The sequence below is a fragment of the Cimex lectularius genome, unplaced genomic scaffold (assembly GCF_000648675.2).
Source record: "Cimex lectularius strain Harlan isolate CLEC.00 unplaced genomic scaffold, Clec_2.1 scaffold123, whole genome shotgun sequence".
NCBI lineage: Eukaryota > Metazoa > Arthropoda > Insecta > Hemiptera > Cimicidae > Cimex > Cimex lectularius.
This window is the reverse complement of record NW_019392886.1, coordinates 122,170-141,300: the sequence shown is the minus strand read 5'-3', so window position 1 is coordinate 141,300 and position 19,131 is coordinate 122,170. Positions and strand designations below refer to the sequence as shown.

General features: G+C 34.7%; 1 long non-coding RNA gene across 1 annotated transcript; it reads left to right on the top strand.

The window, feature by feature from the left end:
* Positions 1–571: 571 nt before the first annotated feature.
* On the top strand, positions 572–12,025 carry LOC106673936. Its single transcript, XR_001341445.2, has 3 exons — positions 572–1,010; positions 7,580–7,695; positions 11,744–12,025. It is a non-coding gene; the product is annotated as an uncharacterized LOC106673936 (long non-coding RNA).
* The last annotated feature ends 7,106 nt before the right edge of the window (positions 12,026–19,131 follow it).

Sequence of the window (19,131 nt, the reverse complement as noted above, 5' to 3'; positions counted from 1 at the left end):
AGATAATTCCGCTACGTACCGATATATTTGTTTCTCGTCTCTCATAAGACCAAGGATTCATGAAAACTTTCTATAAAATTAATAATAAAAAACTTCAGTAAACGACTTCATGGGGTACGAACGGGTACTATGCGCCTCCAATAGCCTCTAATACCCAACTCCGACTTTCCACCTTCACGAAGCTTATGCGGGTGTACCCTGTTAACTAACAAACGGAAAGAGGGGTATGGAGGGACAGGAGCTGGACCTGACACCTCCTAATCCTAAACCCAACACCTACCCCTCTTCCCACCCCACACCTTATCCTGGTCCCACTCTCCAGCCCAAATCCAAGGTGTTATGCGATCCGTGCCGATGGATGAATGGCACAGGGGTAACTGTGCCAATAACGGAGCCTCAAGGGCACCAGGCGACACCCTTGAGTAATTAGCCTTACACCGGAGAGAGGGCTCCTCCGGTGCGGACCTTTAGATCCCTCTCACTCGTGGGAACTACATGGAAAAACCTACAGTACAAAACAAAACACCGGGGGAACCTGTAAAGGAAGACCCCAAAAACCAACCNTAACTTCTACACAAATACAAGAAGCCATAATAAACTCATATCATGAAGCCTGCCCACAAACCACCTACAACAACGGGAAAAAAGTTTGCTGGTGGAATGATAACCTGGCGGCACTAAGAAAGAAAACTCGCAAACTTTGGAATAGAGCGAAAAAAACGGGGAATACTGAAGAATACAGTAAAACCCTAACAGAATACAATAGGGAAATAAAAAAGGCGAAACAGGAATCGTGGAGGAAATATTGCAAAGAAATCGAAAACATCACAGAGGCAAGCAGACTCCACAAAATCCTCGCCAAAGACCCTATAAACCCCATCGGAACAATAAAAAAACCAGATGGAAAACACACACAAACCGGAAAGGAAACATTAGAAACCCTAATAAGAACGCACTTTCCGGAATCCAAAATTATTACGAACGACTTCATTTTTGTATTCTTCAAAAAGGTGGGCATTTTAAATATTTAATTCAATTTTTAAAGATTTTTTATTTTTTTGTTCACTTTTCACATCATTTCACATTCATAAATTTTGGTCTAGAAAGTTTTTTGTTTATGTTATGCTACTTTCATTATTTTAATTAAAAGATTAGACACTTCAATGACTAATTTTTTACACAATTTGTAACCAAAAAATTAAATTTTTAACAACTTATCGTTAATTTTACGCTGGTGATAACTGATTTGAGAAATTAAGTTTGTACTTGAAGGCTATTGACAGGAGCAACCTTTCTTTAAGCGTCATGTTGTCAGTATTTATAGAGCCAAAAAATTCTTACTTAAACATTAGACAAGAACATTAGAAATTCGTAAATGTTTGTGTTTTTATACATTTTTTGCTTAAAGTTAATATAATAAATCTTACGAAACATACAGAAATTTTAATTAGTTAATCTTTATGTAAGGTTTTTGATTGAGATAAAAAAAGTCAGAGTCACGAGCGGGATTCGAACCCACGATCTTCGGCTAAATATTCCGCTGCTCTACCACTTGAGCTATCCACTCTGACGCCAACTTCCCAATTCAATCCATCTTTCGAATTTGAGAGATATTCAAATTTTAGATGGGAGGTTGGTGTCCGAGTGGATCGAAGTCACGATATCTCAAGCGGTAGAGCTGCGGCGTATTTAGCCGAAGGTCGTGGGTTCGAATCCCGTTCGTGACAATGTCTTTTTTATCTCAACCAATACCTTACATAAAGATTAACCAACTGAACATAAGTTATTTATTATTATTAATAGGGCCACGAACTCTAATGGAATTAACAAGAAATTTTAATGTTCTTTCCACTGATGTAATCAAATGTACGATAGAATGGATATTTTATGAGATTTAGGGGTTACATAAGAAAAAGTTCATGAAAGGTTGAAGCAACACAAAATGTGATTTATCTCGAATAGAATTGAAAATCAGACTTTAAACAATAGGGGCTTATTAGTCCCATTTGGCGTATACTATCACCTTAGGTATTGTCGTGTATTCGTGGAACATCCTGTATAATAAAATTTATTTAAATGTCCATATTTTTTGCTTTTGCTTTAACCATGGCATTAGGTTTTTTGTAGTTTGTGGTTTTTATTGTTTGCCGAACAGAAGAAAACAGATTTTTACACACCAACTTTATATTTATGTACGACGAAGCTTCTTTCTAGGATATTTTGCTGCTGGGATGCATTTGCTGTATAATTCTTATTGTTGTAATGAACAGTTTTTTAAAGAAAAATTCGTTCGGTGACAACAAAAGACTAAAAAATGTAAGAAAATGGAAAATGTCAGCTGTAAAGAATGTCCTTTTTAGAGTGAGAAGATGCGTGGGCGTCTAGGAGAGCAATGTCCCCACAGTGACACCCCCTTTCAAACTCATAAGTTTTTCCGAACCATTATCGCATGTTCCACCGGTAATTACTGTTTGGTCATGGATCGTACAATACGCGGACTGTGGGAGACAGTGTTGCGTGAAATCCGCCTCCGATCCCACACATGTGATTTCTCCCTGGTAAGGTTTTTGCGCCGTGAAACGATCACGTACAAGACAAAACTCCTACTGTTACAGCGTTACAAGATTGAAACATTTTACGCTCTGCCGATTCAATAAAGGCTTCTTAACGCGTTTTACATTATGCGCTAAGCCCTTTTTATTTGGTGCCGTAATGAAATTTGATGTGACACATTGTGCACGATCGATTTTTTTTTTACACAAGACATACGGCACGAAATATCCCAATGATGATGCAAGAGAATGTGTAATACGGTAGAGTTAAACCGTCTGAAAAAATATAACAGATAATTTATAAACCTATGCCTATTAGCACTTATGTAAACTTATGGACGAAACTTATGAGGTTTTGCCAAACATTTCAATATCCTTTGCATAAAAACTCCATAACTCTTAATCTTCAGTTACCTGATGCACCAATTTATGTGTCCAATAGTCTGCCTATACAGACCTTAATATTCCTTTGGTTTAAAATGAGATTTGTTCATTCAGTTCCTTTTTTCATTCTAAAACGTGATAAGAGCGATGATATAATAACTATAATAAATACATAGATAGTAAGAATTTTTGTTGATTAAAAAATAAAACACATTGATTTTCGCTATTTCGCACCTATTCTATCACACACACACACACACACACACACACACACACACACACACACACACACACACACACACACACACACACNTATATACATTAAATTAATTTTTTCTCTCGCTTTTCCACTATGTCTCTCTTTCTCTCTCTCTCTCTCTCTCTCTCTCTCTCTCTCTCTATTTCTCTTTTTTTTCTCTCTCTCTTTCTCTCTCTCTCTCTCTCTCTATTTCTCTTTTTTTCTCTCTCTCTTTCTCTCACTCTTTCTTCCTCTCTATCTCTCTACGTATCTATTCATATAATCTTTCTCTTATAACTGTTTTTCTGGCTTTCTCTCTCTTTTCATTATAAGTTTTTCTTTCTCTTTCTCCCTCAGTCATCGTTTGTCTTATTTCTCTCTCTCTCTCTCTCTCCCTTTCTCTTACCCTTAAATCTTTCCATTATAATTTTTTCTCTCTCTTCTAATTTTAGTTTTAGTTTAACTGTATAAAAAATATTAATCATGGTGTTTGATTATTTCATAAAATATTGTATAAGTACAATTTGTAAATTTACTCAATTAATTTGTAAAATTATTTTTTTCATTCATGCCAAACAAAAAAATTCCTTTTTGTTGAAGGAAAGTTTCAAGTCATTGATCAGTATTGCAATACCAGCGCCAAAGTTCTTAGATTTTGAAATATTTTGGAAAAACAATTTATATGGAACAATAATAACGTAATAAATCATAATGTTTTTGAGATAAAAAATTTCATAGGCGGCACGTTGGTTCTCGCGATTTTGCCGGTGCTCTCCAGGAAAATGGACGCCGCTTGTAATTGTAACTAATAAACCAGTCTGATGGGTTTCCACGGAGGGCACTTGCTTCCTCTCGTTTATAATAAGTACCATTAACTGTATATAAACGAGATCAAGAGAAAGAGGAAATGCACTCCAGTAAGAGGTTATACCAGATAACGAGGTGAATCCAACGGGTCACCTATATAATTGTCCCGATTAACTTCCACTGTGTCCACTCTTCCTAATGCACGCCTAATTCAGTTGAGTAAGGGATTTCTCAGATCGGACGTGTCGACCTTCCCCTCCTACGAACACTAGGATTGTACAAATGACCAATTAGGAGTTTAGAGACACTGGCTCCGACTCATAACGGTTTCACCTTCTTTCCACTGGCCCTCTTTTCTTTTTTCGAGATTGAGAAAGAACCGTGTAGCCCATTGACTGGCCCAATCTTCCATTAATACTCCCTGTTTGAATGGATCTTATTTTAATTTACACATTCTGCCTTCCACGGAGGAGAATATCTATAATCTGACGGCATTCCAATCCATGGAAGAGTGGAAACTGAAGCCATTCTTTTACTTTCATTCAGATTAATATTTTTGATAGTTGCAGTATTCTCAGTTTCCAAAATAAGAGTGACCTCACAATAAAGCCATTACCAATAAAAACAAAAGTTACATATGTAATAAAATACTATGTTTGACTATGAAGATGCAAAAGTATTTCTAATAATGTGAAAAGTTCTCATTGCCGATTCAATTAATATACTTTATAGGTTCAGGCTGTTATATTTTATTAATTATTCGGAAATCCTGACATGCAGTCTGGTGTGATGTAGATTTCAGAAATACATTTTCTTTATCGTGCCAACGTTTCGTTCTTTATTGAGATCATCTTCAGGGCCTCGGATTTACATTGTTTAAATTTAACAAATATATGTAGGATGTGGAAAAAAGTGAATTCATATATAATGCAAAAAATATTTTTTTATATTCAAAGTAATTATTCAAAAATCGCGAGATGAGGTCTGGTGTGATGTAGGTTTCAGAAAAACATTTACTTTATCGTTCCAACGTTTCGATCTTTATTGAGATCATCTTCAGGGCTCAAGGTGTTTGTCTTCTGCGTAATTGTCCCATTCTTGCGTGTCGTGCGGCACTCTCAACGCGACACGCAAGAATGGCACAATTACACAGACAAATACATTGAGCTCTGAAGATGATTTCAATAAAGATCGAAACGTTGGCACGATAAAGAAAATGTTGTTCTGAAACCTACATGACACCAGACCGCATCTCACGATCTATGAATAATTATCGATAAACGGTCACTAATCACCACACATATATTCAAAGTATTTCTACCCAATCAAAGTTACCATTGAGTTGCGATTAATTGGCACAATTACGCAGAAAACAAATACTTTTAGTGAGGAGAAATACTTTGATTGAATATAAAAACATATTTTTTGCATTGTGCAAATTCAGTTTCTTCCACATCCTACATGTATTTGTTAAACATAAACAATGTTTGTAAATCCCAGGCCCTGAAGATGATCTCAATAATAATCGAAACGTTGGCACGATAGAGAAAATATTTTTCTGAAACCTACATCACACCAGACTGCATTACACGATTTCCGAATAATCATCGACTAACGGTCACTAATCACCACATATTTTATTAAACAAATTAAGCACTGCTTCAAAAATATGACCATTTGACAAAAAGTAGAATTTACTTTGAATATCGAGCGTGGCACCCTGTTCTCCTTTTCAAATAAAAAAAGCGTTCTTCCAACACCCACTATCTCATTCCGAAGTCCTTCTTTTCGGATCGCTAAGGCAAGTTGAGAATGGGTTCTGAATTTTGAGACATCCAGACCAGCGTCTCCCACGGGTGTATCTTAAGTCTAATCCTCTACACTGTTTACTCCGCTGGCGTATCCTAACGCATGAATAAAACGATTGACGTCCCATCCACATAAGAAGATGCTATCGTATCATATCCTGACGCGGCCTGCGTTATCGCTAATGTCAAACCTATTATCATACAGACTTATGATATAATTAATTTAATGACGCCTTTAAAATTTAAAAATGCTGAAGGGATTGCAGCTGCAACTTACGAAATGCCCGATTATCACAAATTGTGGTCTAATCCTAATGAAATAATAAAGATACATGACATACATCGCACAACTTATCGTGGCTATGAAACCTGCAGCTTAAAAAAATAATAATAAATAAATAAATACTAACTTTCTATTCTCAATTGATGAATATGCGGTTAAACAAGTAATACCAATTAACCAAAATCCAAAATCTTCTACAGTCAAAATCCGCAAAGAAAATAAGCATATAAGACGAGTAGTGCCCTTTTATAATTTTCCATGTCACAAACCAGCGGTAATAACCGATAAAATAATTGAAACTCACTCCAATATCAAACCGGCTTTCAGTATTAAGAAAAATCATTCAATTAATTAAGGTTTTTAGTTGAGATAAAAAAGTCAGTGTCACGAGCGGGATTCGAACCCACGATCTTCGGCTAGATACGCCGCTGCTCTACCACTTGAGCTATTGTGACCTCGATCCATTCGGACTTTTTTATCTCAACTAAAAACCTTAATTAATTGCACATAACATAAAGACAGACGGGGCGGGTATTTCACCGTCTGTAAATCGCATGTATAAATGTGTAGCTTCTATTTAAGTAATTTATATAGTTGTTCGGTTGTATACAGTCGTGTGTTTGTATTGATGAGTATGTGCGAGGGCTGAGGGCAGAATATCGAATAGCCCTCGGCCTTCAGAGTGCCTTAGAGGCTGATATGACTTCATTGTCGGTGTCCTCCCATTATAAAACATAATCATAAGAAAAATTTAAAAAAAAATTAAAAACCTCTTTGTGTGTATTATGTTTTGCCCCCCCCTCCGAAAAAATGTAACAAAATTTAAAAAAATACTACAATAATTCGGTGTCTTCAGAGGAAATGAAACAGGCACTTTAAAAAAAAAAGGGTTTGAGAAATTTATAATGAAAAATGTAAAATTAAACATGGAGATAAATGCATAAGTAATATAATAAACTTTGATTAAGGGCGTCGATGGCCGCAACGGTTTAGGAGTTGACACGGCGCTCATCCCTGTAAGGTAAAGGTCCCGGGTTCAAATCCAGCGGCCCTGCATTCAAACCCGACATAATTACAAATGGGCTTTTTTTCAAAAACACCGACACCCTGAGGGTTTATATGACCTCTGCTGTTGCGAACCCTCGTAAAAAAAAAGAGAAAGAAAAAAATAAACTTTGATTTACCTCTTATTTTAAATATGTACCTAAATAATATTTGGCACACATATTAATAACTAATTTTAAAAAAATTAATTTATTGCAGTACATATTTTATTGTAACAAAATTACATTCTACTTTTGATGTATTTACAATAAGTTGGGTGTTTATGCTTAGACCCTAATTAATGTGTGGCATGATGCTTAGACCCTTCTTGCTTACACAGTGTAGGAGCTTGTAAATATTAATTTACAAATAACAAGTTCAATGGAGAAACGAATCTTTACAGTTTAAGAAATAGTAGAGACTAAAGAAAAAGGAGTGCATTTATATTATTTCTCATTTTCAGACGTCGGATGTTTCGGGTTTGTGGTGGAAGAGCAGCAATTTCCCGGAGCTAAGGGTTAGGAGTGCTTATACTTCTTTTCTTATGTAGGCGTTGATGTCAACGTCCGCTATTTTTAGGTCAGTTGTTTTCCTCATATACCACTGAGCACCTATTTATTAACCTCAGAATTCGATTTTGAACTGTCCGAACCCGTTTCACCTGACACTTGCTCTCTGATGCCCATATCTCAGTCATACATCGTTTTTCAGGAAAATATGAAATGGATGTGGTTTGCCCGTTCGAAATTAACCAGCTTTAAAAACCAGCTTCATATTGGAATTGCGTTTGCGTGCATGTTCAACCTTACAATTCATGTCGATAGATGATCAAACTGATGATGAGCGTTTAATGCTCGAAATCCGGATCGTATGAACAAACCTGTGATTAGTACTATCATTTGACAAAAGAGAATCTAAATACTCACCCCACCTTCATCATTTCTCTCGACATGCCATTCGTGACGGACATGATCCAAACATAATGGCACAACTCCAAGCTCTCCTCATGCAACGATCAACTAGATCAAGCCATCTTTAAGGAACCACCCTAACAATCCTCCACGCCTGAAAGGACAATTGCTTCGCGACCTAGCCCAACCCTAAACCTCAACCATCAATCGTAACTGAACCTTCCGGCTATGGCTGCCTACTCTCCCCCATCCCTAATAATTTTATCCTCCTGGTATGACGGATTCCTGACAGATCTTGTATTGATCGTCAAAGATATATTATTAAATTTGTACATTTTTGTACAAACGACAATAAAATAAAGAAAATTAAAATAAATTTGAATACTGTACGAACAAACGTAGGTTATATACATCATAAGGTATTATGAACGACTAAGAAGTCAAAATTTACCACCTGACACAACACCAAGAACGAAAACAATTAAACTTACACACGCAAGCATTCACGTCAAATCTCGAAAGATATTACCGAAACACACGATATACGAAATGCTAATACGCCGACCGGCATGTCCAAGTAGTTCGTAATACGTTGATTACATTTCTGAGTTTATTTATTTCATACAAATCACGAGAAGAAATTTCTTCTGGGACTTAAAATCTTTGGATGATCTTTGTTGGAAATTACCGATGGAAAACTAGTACGGTGAAACTACGGTCAAACTGTTATATATTTTTACAACCGTTACTCACAGCTACTTATTTTGATCTGGCCCACATATGGAATTCCTAATGGCCGGCCGTTTCTTCGATTCCCGATTTGAATCAATGAAGACCGGTTATAAAATGATGCAGTGCTAAAATCTGATCACCATTGAACGAGCCGTATCGTATCGGAGAAAAACCCGGTCCGTCGGCTTAGATATAAAACGAAAGTCATCTTAAAGAATAACATTACACTAATGACGGTGTTACACATTTAAAAGATTAGAATGATTCAATAAATAACCGGAATCGTGGTCCTAGATCTTGAAAATTAGCGAGTTTCTTGTATCGCCCTGGGCAACATGTATAGTCATCAGATCCCTAACTGCAAACATTATCTACAAGTTTTAAACCATTTATCAATTATTACGTAATATTTACTAATAGCTAATGCACCGCACATGCAAATTAATAAATTGAAATAGGTTGGGGAAATACATTTATTAATACATAAAAACTCATTCAAGATAAACATTATGTTTCTTTTTTTTCATTCCGGTTTTAAAGGTAACCAAACATTGAAATTATGGTAAGGAATCAGATGCACTCACTGAATTTTTTCTATAGATCTATCTAAAAAAAAAAATTGTTGAAAAACTTATGCGTGGGAATAATTCACAAATACGATCTGAAGGATTGTTAATCTCGCGAGTTGAACATTTGTGAGTAGACTTGGCCATCCTATTCCGTACTGTCTCTTCTGTACGTTTACAAAAATTCAGTCTTAAAGGCGAAGTTAAAATCACTAATAATTTCATCAATCAGCGGAAAATGTTATGTTTACGTTAGTGTAAACTGCAGAAGATTCTAGGCCCTACATAGTAGTTGTCTTACATCTTTTTAGGTTATGTCTTCGCTCCTCATTGCCTCACCTGCAAATGAGGGTTATGTATTCATCATTATAGGGGTATTCACAATGTTTGTAAGTTGTTAACTCGTGTTAGAGTAATTTCCATGTAAGATCGTGAACGCCCTTTTCTTTTCTTAGCATGTTAAATGTTAATTTTTCCGCAATGCTACGCGTGGCGACTGGTAGAACCAAAAATAAAGATATAACAGTCCTTGAAGGCTTGTTGTTTGTTTTGGTTTTGATTTGTGTTGCCAAAAGTTAGTAAAAAAGGAAAATTAATCTACGCTTTCATTCAAAATGCTATCTATGCACTCGAAACGTACTAACAAACAACACGCTTCAATTCCTGCCTAGCTAACTTGTATCCTAACCTCTAACAAGCTACAACTTATAGGATAGGGGATATATCTACTATGAATGAGAGTAAGGACATGTTAGAAATTAACAAAAGAAATGTATTGATCTTATTTAATTAATGCCTATTTAAGAATAAAAATACGTGTAAACAAAAAACAGCTGTTAAATTCATGGCTGCCATGTTGGTTACCTACGCCCTAACGGATAGCAATGTAACTACATTTTCGACCTTACACCTAACATTGGCTCTACCTTTGATCGAGCAATGTTAACTAATTGATTCTTACAAGTCTACGTCATCATTTATCTCGATCTAACACGACCTAACAGACTTAACAGGGTTAACACAAAGATCGTGAATACCCCTAATACACCCATGTGTTTTCTCAGTTTTCAGTGATCAGTCCTATCACTCCTCAGAGTTTTACCCTCTCTAGCTGTACCAATCTTTCTTACCAGTTTTAGTGAGAGATGTTTAATTATGAGTTAATTCTGTGGGGTCATGCTGAGCTGTTGAAGTCAATGCTTGTTCTTGTTATCTCTGTGGTACGTTCAAGGCCTATATGTCATCTTGCAGATCTTGTTCAATGCCCAGAATTCTAGGTGCCCTGGCAACCAAGATTCTTTTAGGCTGTTAAGTTTTCCTAGATTTCGGAGGATTTGAATACATTCAGAAGGTTTCGTCCTACTTACTGCATAACCTAGAAATGAGGTCATCATTAAGTAGAAATAACATGGGTAGTTCTGTAAGTGTTTTCTCATAGGACATTGACCGGTATGTAACCCTACCCTTCCCTGTGTTTTCCCTTTCTAACCGTATCAATGTACTTGCCAGTATTGATAAGCGATGGTTAAACATTAGTTTATTGTGTCTGGCATTTCTGAAGTTCATCCATTTCTCCTTTTGGTTATTGTTGTCCCATTCTGATATGAAGCATGATATGCGCTTGATCTTGTTATTCCAAGTACAGATTCTGAGCGTATTACATAGTATGGCAGATTCCCTGTGGCTTTTTTTGCTCGTTCATTGCCCTGAAGTCATTTGTGCCCTAGCACCTAAGATAGTTTTAGTTTATTAAGTTTTTTAGGTTTTGAAGGTTTTTGCTCCATTCATATTTGTTTCTTTCTCATTACTGTATAACCTAAAAATGAGATCAACATTGATACAAATAGCATGGGTAGTTGTGTTGGTATTTTATCTGATGATAGTGACCCGTAAATACCCCTTTGGCTTCCATTGGTTTTATTTTTTTCTACGGTACCAATATACTTGGCAGTTTTGGTGAAGGATTTCATGAGTCTATTGGAGTTCTCTGGAGATCGTCTACTTTTCGTTTTGTTTTATGTGTTTTATATAATAGTTTAAAAACGTTAGGGTGAATTTTATGTAAGCTGGCTCCCGAAGAGCTACAGCCATGAAAACAAATGCTGTTCTCTGTAAGAAATTCAATTCCTGTCATAGAGGAAGGCTTAACGTCCACCTATTCATAAGATTTTAGAATTAAACCACTTCCAACTTTTCTCTACATTATTCGCAATTAGAAATCCAAGTACTATGCCGGGATTCGAACTCAGGACAGCTAGTGTGGCAATACGAGTCGGGCGATCCGCGATCCCTTCTGTATTTTGGATATTAAACAAAAAAATGTTGTAAATGTAAATATTTTAGACAAAGAATTTTTAAAGGTGGATTTTGCCTTAATCATGAGAAATTCATACCGAAATATGCACACTATACTCTTAGTTTTCAGATCACCATGACTCAGAGGCATTTCATCCAAAGGATTGAACACAAGGCATTAACGTTCTGTGGGTGATAAATAAAGACGATTAGCAACAGGCTACTCCACACCTCATTGATGATAACTGGATTCTTATGTATCATTTTATAATTCGCTTAATGTCCGGCCGACCTTTCCAGGCGATTCGTAAATGGAAAATTGCCGGAGCTGTATAAGAGCGAACTGGTACCGTTACAAATCAAAAATATGCCAAAACGGCGAACCCAAATCTGTAGTTAATAAAAATAAAAACTGTACCATTACGTATATTTTTTTATTAATGTTTGCTATCCGGTGGCAATGTTTATTATTCAAGCTTCTGACTTTTCAGACCATCCTATTTATTTATGACCGATTGAACGGACGGATTATGCTAAGATATTCCGATTCAGTCCCGTATCATAACTAGATCCCGAGGGACTCTTATAATTGATAGGGAGGGGAAGATTTATAAGTGGTTCAAGTCTTTCGAATGACTGATATCTGACGTGAAAGTCGAACTTCAGCCTGATTCATCACCAAATATAAAATTAAATAATTCTGTCAACCAGACTTTTATCAGGGAAATCTAGGTGTACAAATTTTCAAATTATAAGAGTCATAACATAATCTTGAATTTGCCGAAGAACTTTAAATTTGTCTATTATGTTTTTCCCTTTGGAGCCTGTATGCTCTTATTCAAAATATTTCATTCTACCTTCTTCTACAGGATTATTATAAAATATTGAGTTTTCTGTTGAGTCGCATGGTAGCCAAAACAATTACTTGCACAACAAATCTTTTGTTACACTCTATAAATCTGCATAAATTTCTTGTAACTTTCCAAAAATCATATTTGGTTTTCAGACAATAAAACATATTTCATAGTTGTTTACAGAATTATTCAGCCGAGAAAAAGACAGACGGTAAAAACTTAATAATGTGAATATGAATGAGAAACCAGAGCTTAAAGCCGGGAACACACTTCCGATGCTACGCCATGCGACGCTACCCGATGCTACCCGACGCCTTGCCACGTTTTGGTGGGGTGTGCACATCTATCCGACGCAAGCACACGTCGCGTACAGTCCACAGCGTTTATCACAATAATCACTATCACAATCGCAACGCATCTTTTGTTCTTAATGCACTATTTTGAGCAAAACCTTGTAATAAATTGTTAGTTAAATTTTATGAGCACAACCATCTAATAAATTGTTTGTTAAACTTAATTGTTTTAAATAAAGTTACTCCTAACCATCATAATTAAACAATGTTTATAAAAACTTATGCATTTTTGATCTCGTTTAATTTGGTTTACATTAAAATAACATGTTGTAATTAATATAACGACAAAATTACATGTACTTAGTTTGAAATAAACTACAAAAAATATGAGTGTCCTGTTCTGATGCTACCCGACATTACAAAATGGTGTAATTTTACGAGCAAAACTATGAAATAAATTGTTAATTAAATTTTATGAGCAAAACCGTGTAATAAATTGTTCCAATTTTAGTATATGTACCGCCGAAGCGAGTACAATAAATTGTTAGTTAAATTCATTATATCAAAAAATCGTATTCCGGTGTTTTGATTAATTTTCTACCAAACCATTAAAATTAATTTTTTAAATAAAAACTAATTAATTTTTAATCACAGTTAATTTGGTTTATATTAAAATAAGTATGTTGTAATTAATATAACGACAATAATACATGTAGTTTGAATAAAAATATGAGTGTCCGGTTTTTTGTCTTCGACTGTACTCGATGCGACCCGACGAAAATCTGGACAGTGGGGATCGCAGAGCGTCGGATAGGTTAGCGTGGCATAGCATCGGGTAGATGTGCACGGGGGTAATGCAACCTTTTGGAAAATCGGAGTTTTGATTTGCGTCGGGTAGCATCGGGTAGCGTCGCATGGCGTAGCATCGGGTAAATGTGTTTCTGGCTAAATGAAGAAATCACAGTTGACTGAAATTATGCGATTCACGTTTCCAAACAGTTAATTGGGAATAAAAAGCCATCCTTTATCAAAAGGATCTTCAGTGAGGTCACAACAGGAATGACAAACTCTTTAAGTCTTTGCCGAGCTTTCGACGATTATACTGTCATCATCAGGGTCTAACTATTTCGCTAAAATATCGCAGTTAGAAACATGTTATATCATTTAAAAAACAACATTACAAAAAAACAATGATTTATCTTTCTTTAACTAGATGAGTGTTTAAATTTATCTGGAGGGCAAGAAACAGTATATGTAATAATAATAATTAAAAAAACATTACATATGCCGTTTCTTGCTCTCCAGAAATAGTTAAACACTCATGTAGTTAAAGTAAGATAAACAATTGTTTTTTGTCATTATGTTTTTTAAATGATATAACATGTTTCTAACTGCGATATTTTGCTGAAATAAATAGGCCCTGATGATGACGATATAATCGTCGAAAGCTTGGCAAAGACTTAAAGAGTTTGCCGTTTCTGTTGTGACCTCATTGAAAATTCTTTTGTTCAAGTTGTTCAACCAACACGTCGATACATCATCTCATCTTTAATTTGCCAACCTTTATGTTTAGATAATTGATGGGATATTTATTATGGCAGTTAGAAACAGCATAGGTCATATCAACCCCCCCCCCCGGGTTTTTCGGCGCTTTTGATAAAATGCCCATTAGTATGTATGTCCGTTTCGAATCGAGTCGATCGTCGAGCCGCTGGTCTGAATTATTTTATTTTATTTTTCTATAGATGTTCTTATGCAAAATATTTCGTCGTACGTTTGGGTGATGAGATCTTATTCAGAAGTCGGGTATTCTGGCAGAGCTCGTCATGACCGACCTCCTCGACTGGGTCAAATAACAACTTCCCTACGAATCGAAACTCCCACTCGAATACGTAATCTCCTGGGTACTGTACCAAAAAAATCGTAGGAAAAACATTGGATCTTAAATTCCTACCACGACTAACGGAAGAAAACCCTCTATTTGGATCTTATGCTTGAGAGAACAGAATCAATTAATGAATTAATTACTAATTAGTAAAAGTACCCAACAAGCCGGGACAGGTTCTGTAATTTCAATTCAGCACATTCTTTTTCACTCAAATTAAATTGTGCCTAAAATTTAAACGGCAGGGATTTAGGTATAAGTGATCTTAACTTGCTCAATGACAACAATGATAAAGTCAAAAAAATATGATGTCTACAGAAGATCTCATCACCCAAACTTAATTTTCTGCAGGCCGGTAAACTTCCAAAGCGATTTCTTGCTTCATTCTTCGACACGAAGATTAGTATAAAATATAGAATTATTCTGTTAAGTCGTGGGTAGCCAAAACAAGACCTTGTAAAATGCAATTGTATATTAGTAGGACAAACTATATGACTATTTTAACTTTCAAAAATCATGAGTTATTTTATTGTGAAAAACTAATGTATTAACAATAAATCAATAAAATACATACATATATTTAGAATTAAATAAAAAATAGAATAAAATGGTTCTATATGCTAAAAAAATCGTCTGCCGGGGAAAATTTGGTTTATTAAACAATCGTTTTTTAATCCTTCTTAAAAAAGATAGTTCCTACTCACATTAAGTTGTTTCGCAACAATCCGAATTTCGAGCCCTTTAGCTCATCATCAGGTTGAAGGAAATCATAGTGTCTGTAGTTGTGGGTTTTCTGTGTACATCTATTTCTATTAGGTTGTTTATTATGGACAATTTTAGGTCTAAAAACTTCAAACAAGCATCTTTGTTAATTTCCAATGTAAAATTTATATTACAATGTTGAGAATTAATTAGTTGGAGGAATTCTTCGAGATATTCTATGCATATGGTCGGGAACATTAGAGGTTAGGTATATATAGGTCAAAGCGGTAGGGAAATAAAAACGAGAGTAAAAGAACGTTTACCTAAGTCGAACAAATTTTCGGAATTCAAGGACCATCTAAAAGAAACAAAACATAATTTCAATTCAAATCTAAATACAAGTGTTACATAGTTTCAACAAAGCGAAAGAACTAGATTGGTTTGATAAATTTGAAATTAAAAAATATAAAATTGAACATGGTGATAAATGCATTAATAATATAACAGATTTTGATCTACCTCCCATTTTAAATATGTATATAAATAATATTAAACGTCCAAATAATTAAACTAGTTATTCTAATTATTATTGTTTTATAATAATTTAATATTATTCTAATTATTTCATTTGTAGTTTTATTTATTTATTTATTTTTTTATCTTTAATCACTTATTTACAATTAATTTCTTACAGTATTTACTATTACAATTGTTGTTTGTGTTATAATTCCCGCTTTTCGCACGTTCAAATTGAGCGCCATTAAAAACCCAGCTCCTCATTGGAAGGTCGCNGGGAGAAATGTATTGAGAGTATGGGAAATTATTTTGATTAAAGAACATTGCTTTAAAGTAACTAGTTTCTTTTTTTTTGTTTAATACCAAAATCCTGCATTATTTTCCGGACAACCCAATATATGTATGTATTTTATTGATTTATTGTTAATACAAAACTTTTTCACAATAAAATCAGTCATGATTTTTGAAATTTAAAATAGTCATATAGATTGTCCTACTAAAATACAATTGCATTTTACAAGGTCTTGTTTTAGCTACCACACGACTTAACAGAAAAATTCTATATTTTATACTAATCTTCGTGTCGCAGAATGAAGCAAGAAATCGCTTTGGTTGTTTACCGGCCTGCAGAAAATTAAGTTTGGGTGATTAGATCTTCTGTAGACATCATATTTTTTTTACTTGATTGAACCCCACACTCACCCCATCATTTATAATTTCTATCGTTTTTTAACTTCTATCCTTTCGTAAATGCCATGAATATGTTTCACACACTCTCTCTCTCATACACACTCACGGGCGGGCGCGCACACACACACACTCAAGCAAACACACACAATATATATATNCATTTTTATATGTAGTCAACTGTAATAGAAATCCGAAGGTCGTGGGTTCGAATTCCGCTCGTGACACTAACTTTCTCATTACAACCAATACCTTACATAAAAAGATTAAGTACCACGAAATATAATGGATTTAATGTGTAATAATAATTTTGAATCGTAGAAACATTTTGGCGATAATTTTAAATTTTGATACTTTTATACCACTGTAAATTGCATATGTTATTATGATATATTGATTTCGTTCATTAAAAGGAATTAAATATTTTATACAGCGGTAATATATTTGTGGGATTCCTTCTCGTGGTTTGCAGGGTGATGGACTTATAATTTGATCGTCGACCATTTTGGGCTGCCTAATATCCCTGGATTGTTCACTCATTTGGGTTTCGGTGTTAGTGAATTTGTGAAAACCTGTGCAACAGGAAAAGTGAAATATCTCGAGTACGATTTTTTAGTTCGATTTGACATCTAGAATAACCTCCTGAAGTATTGAAGTCTGTTCACGAGAAACTGCATTTATCTTTTTAAAACGCAAAGACATAAGAATAAATTATTATAATTATACTTAAGATTTCCAAATTAGGTGAAAAAATTAGAATGAAAAAACAAGCAAATAGCATCAAAAGAATTTAAATTATCCCATACAATAAGTGTTATTAATGATTGCTGTCAAATTAATACGCAATTTTATTTATTTTTTTTATATTTTATTTTAAAAATATTCTGGATAGTGAAGACATTTAAAAAAACTAAAGTTAAAAATAAATCCATAAAAAAATCTACACAATATTGCAGCGTTAATATCTACAATAACACATACGAAGTATAAATGTAAAAGTTTTTCTTCTTTTTTTTCTTCAAAATTTTCACTTGTAAAATGATAAATCTGTGAGATTTGCAAATTTCAATTGTGGAAGGTTCCCACTGATAAGAAGTGAGGATCTAGTCAATAAAATGCCTCTTGAGGTATTTCATCATTCCAAAAGGGCGGAAGCGTTTTGTGCCGATGACTTTCATCAATTCATCATTGCAAAAAGCAAATTGTTTGTTTTTAGGATCCTAAAAAAAGAAAAAAGATAATTACAAAAAATAAAAAATTGATTACATTTGTACAAAGAATACTGATTGATAACTATGACACATAAATAAATAGGTGTCAACAATTGAAAACAATGAAATGTTTATAATAATTTTTAACATCAACAAAAAACCCAAAAAATTGATTTTTTTTTTAGTTTTCTCCAATTCCAGGTTTTTTACGTTTTGTACTGACAGAACTAGGATTTTCTCAAAGTTACAGTCTTCAAATTTTATTTGTACTTATTTTATTTTTGTTCATCAATCGAATAAACCAGTTTTCCAGAGTTTATAAAGATTTAAACGCTAACCCAAACCTGGGCCGCAGGATCAACACAGGAGGAGCAAAAGGTCCATCACCTGTTTCAATTAAAGCTTCGTCTTAGATGGAGACACCTGTTTTCCAAGGTAATTAAACAGGTAGCAGGTGGTTGTTAGTTGTCCCACAAGGTTCACGACCATGATGGATAGTCGGTATATCCGCACGATCAAAACACCCTTTAAATCTTCATCAGGGCCTGGCCGATCATATCACGCAAGATACTGCAAATAATCAATAATAATTACAAGATTTTCCTTTTAACCTTTATTCGCTTAAATTTCAATTGAATGTAAACATTCTTGACATTTGAGATTTCGATGCAGCCGAGTACCCCAAAAAGAACATAATTTTATAAAAATATATAAAAGTTGTATTTTATAAACGGTAGGGTGATATGTGAAAATGAGAACGGTAGCCTGAAGTCAAAGCGTAACAGAGTCCCTACATATATAAGTTACTGGTTTCCAAGCCTCGCGGCCCTTTAAAACCCATAATTCAGCTTCAAAGTGAAGCCACATTAAAAATACCACCCGACTATTCAGTAACCGCAGGCCTTCACAGCATTCATTACTCCTTCTGAAATTTTTTTAAAAATAATAATTGGACGGAGTCTCAAGAAGCTCCTAACGCGTCAGATGACGAATTTACGACCCTGGTATCGGGTATCACAAGGTAATTAGTGACTTGCTTCTGCGTTTGGTTTTTTGAAACACTTCTTTCATCAGTTGTCCCATTGTCTACGTTGGTTTCAAATTCATTATTTATGCATTTTCATCGCAATTATTTTCAATCTACTTACAAAGCTCTAAAATAAGAATTAAGAAGATTAATTGTGGTATGATAAGTGATAAGTGCAATTGTAGTGGGATAAAACAAAATAATAATAATGTGAAGTTTAGTGGTCGAAAAACATCTGAGGTCATCGCCGGCCTCTGCGTGTTTTTACTTCTCTTTCTGGTCATCCACGCATACTTTTTAGCCTGCAGCGATTTGAGCATCTCAATTTGTTTCTGA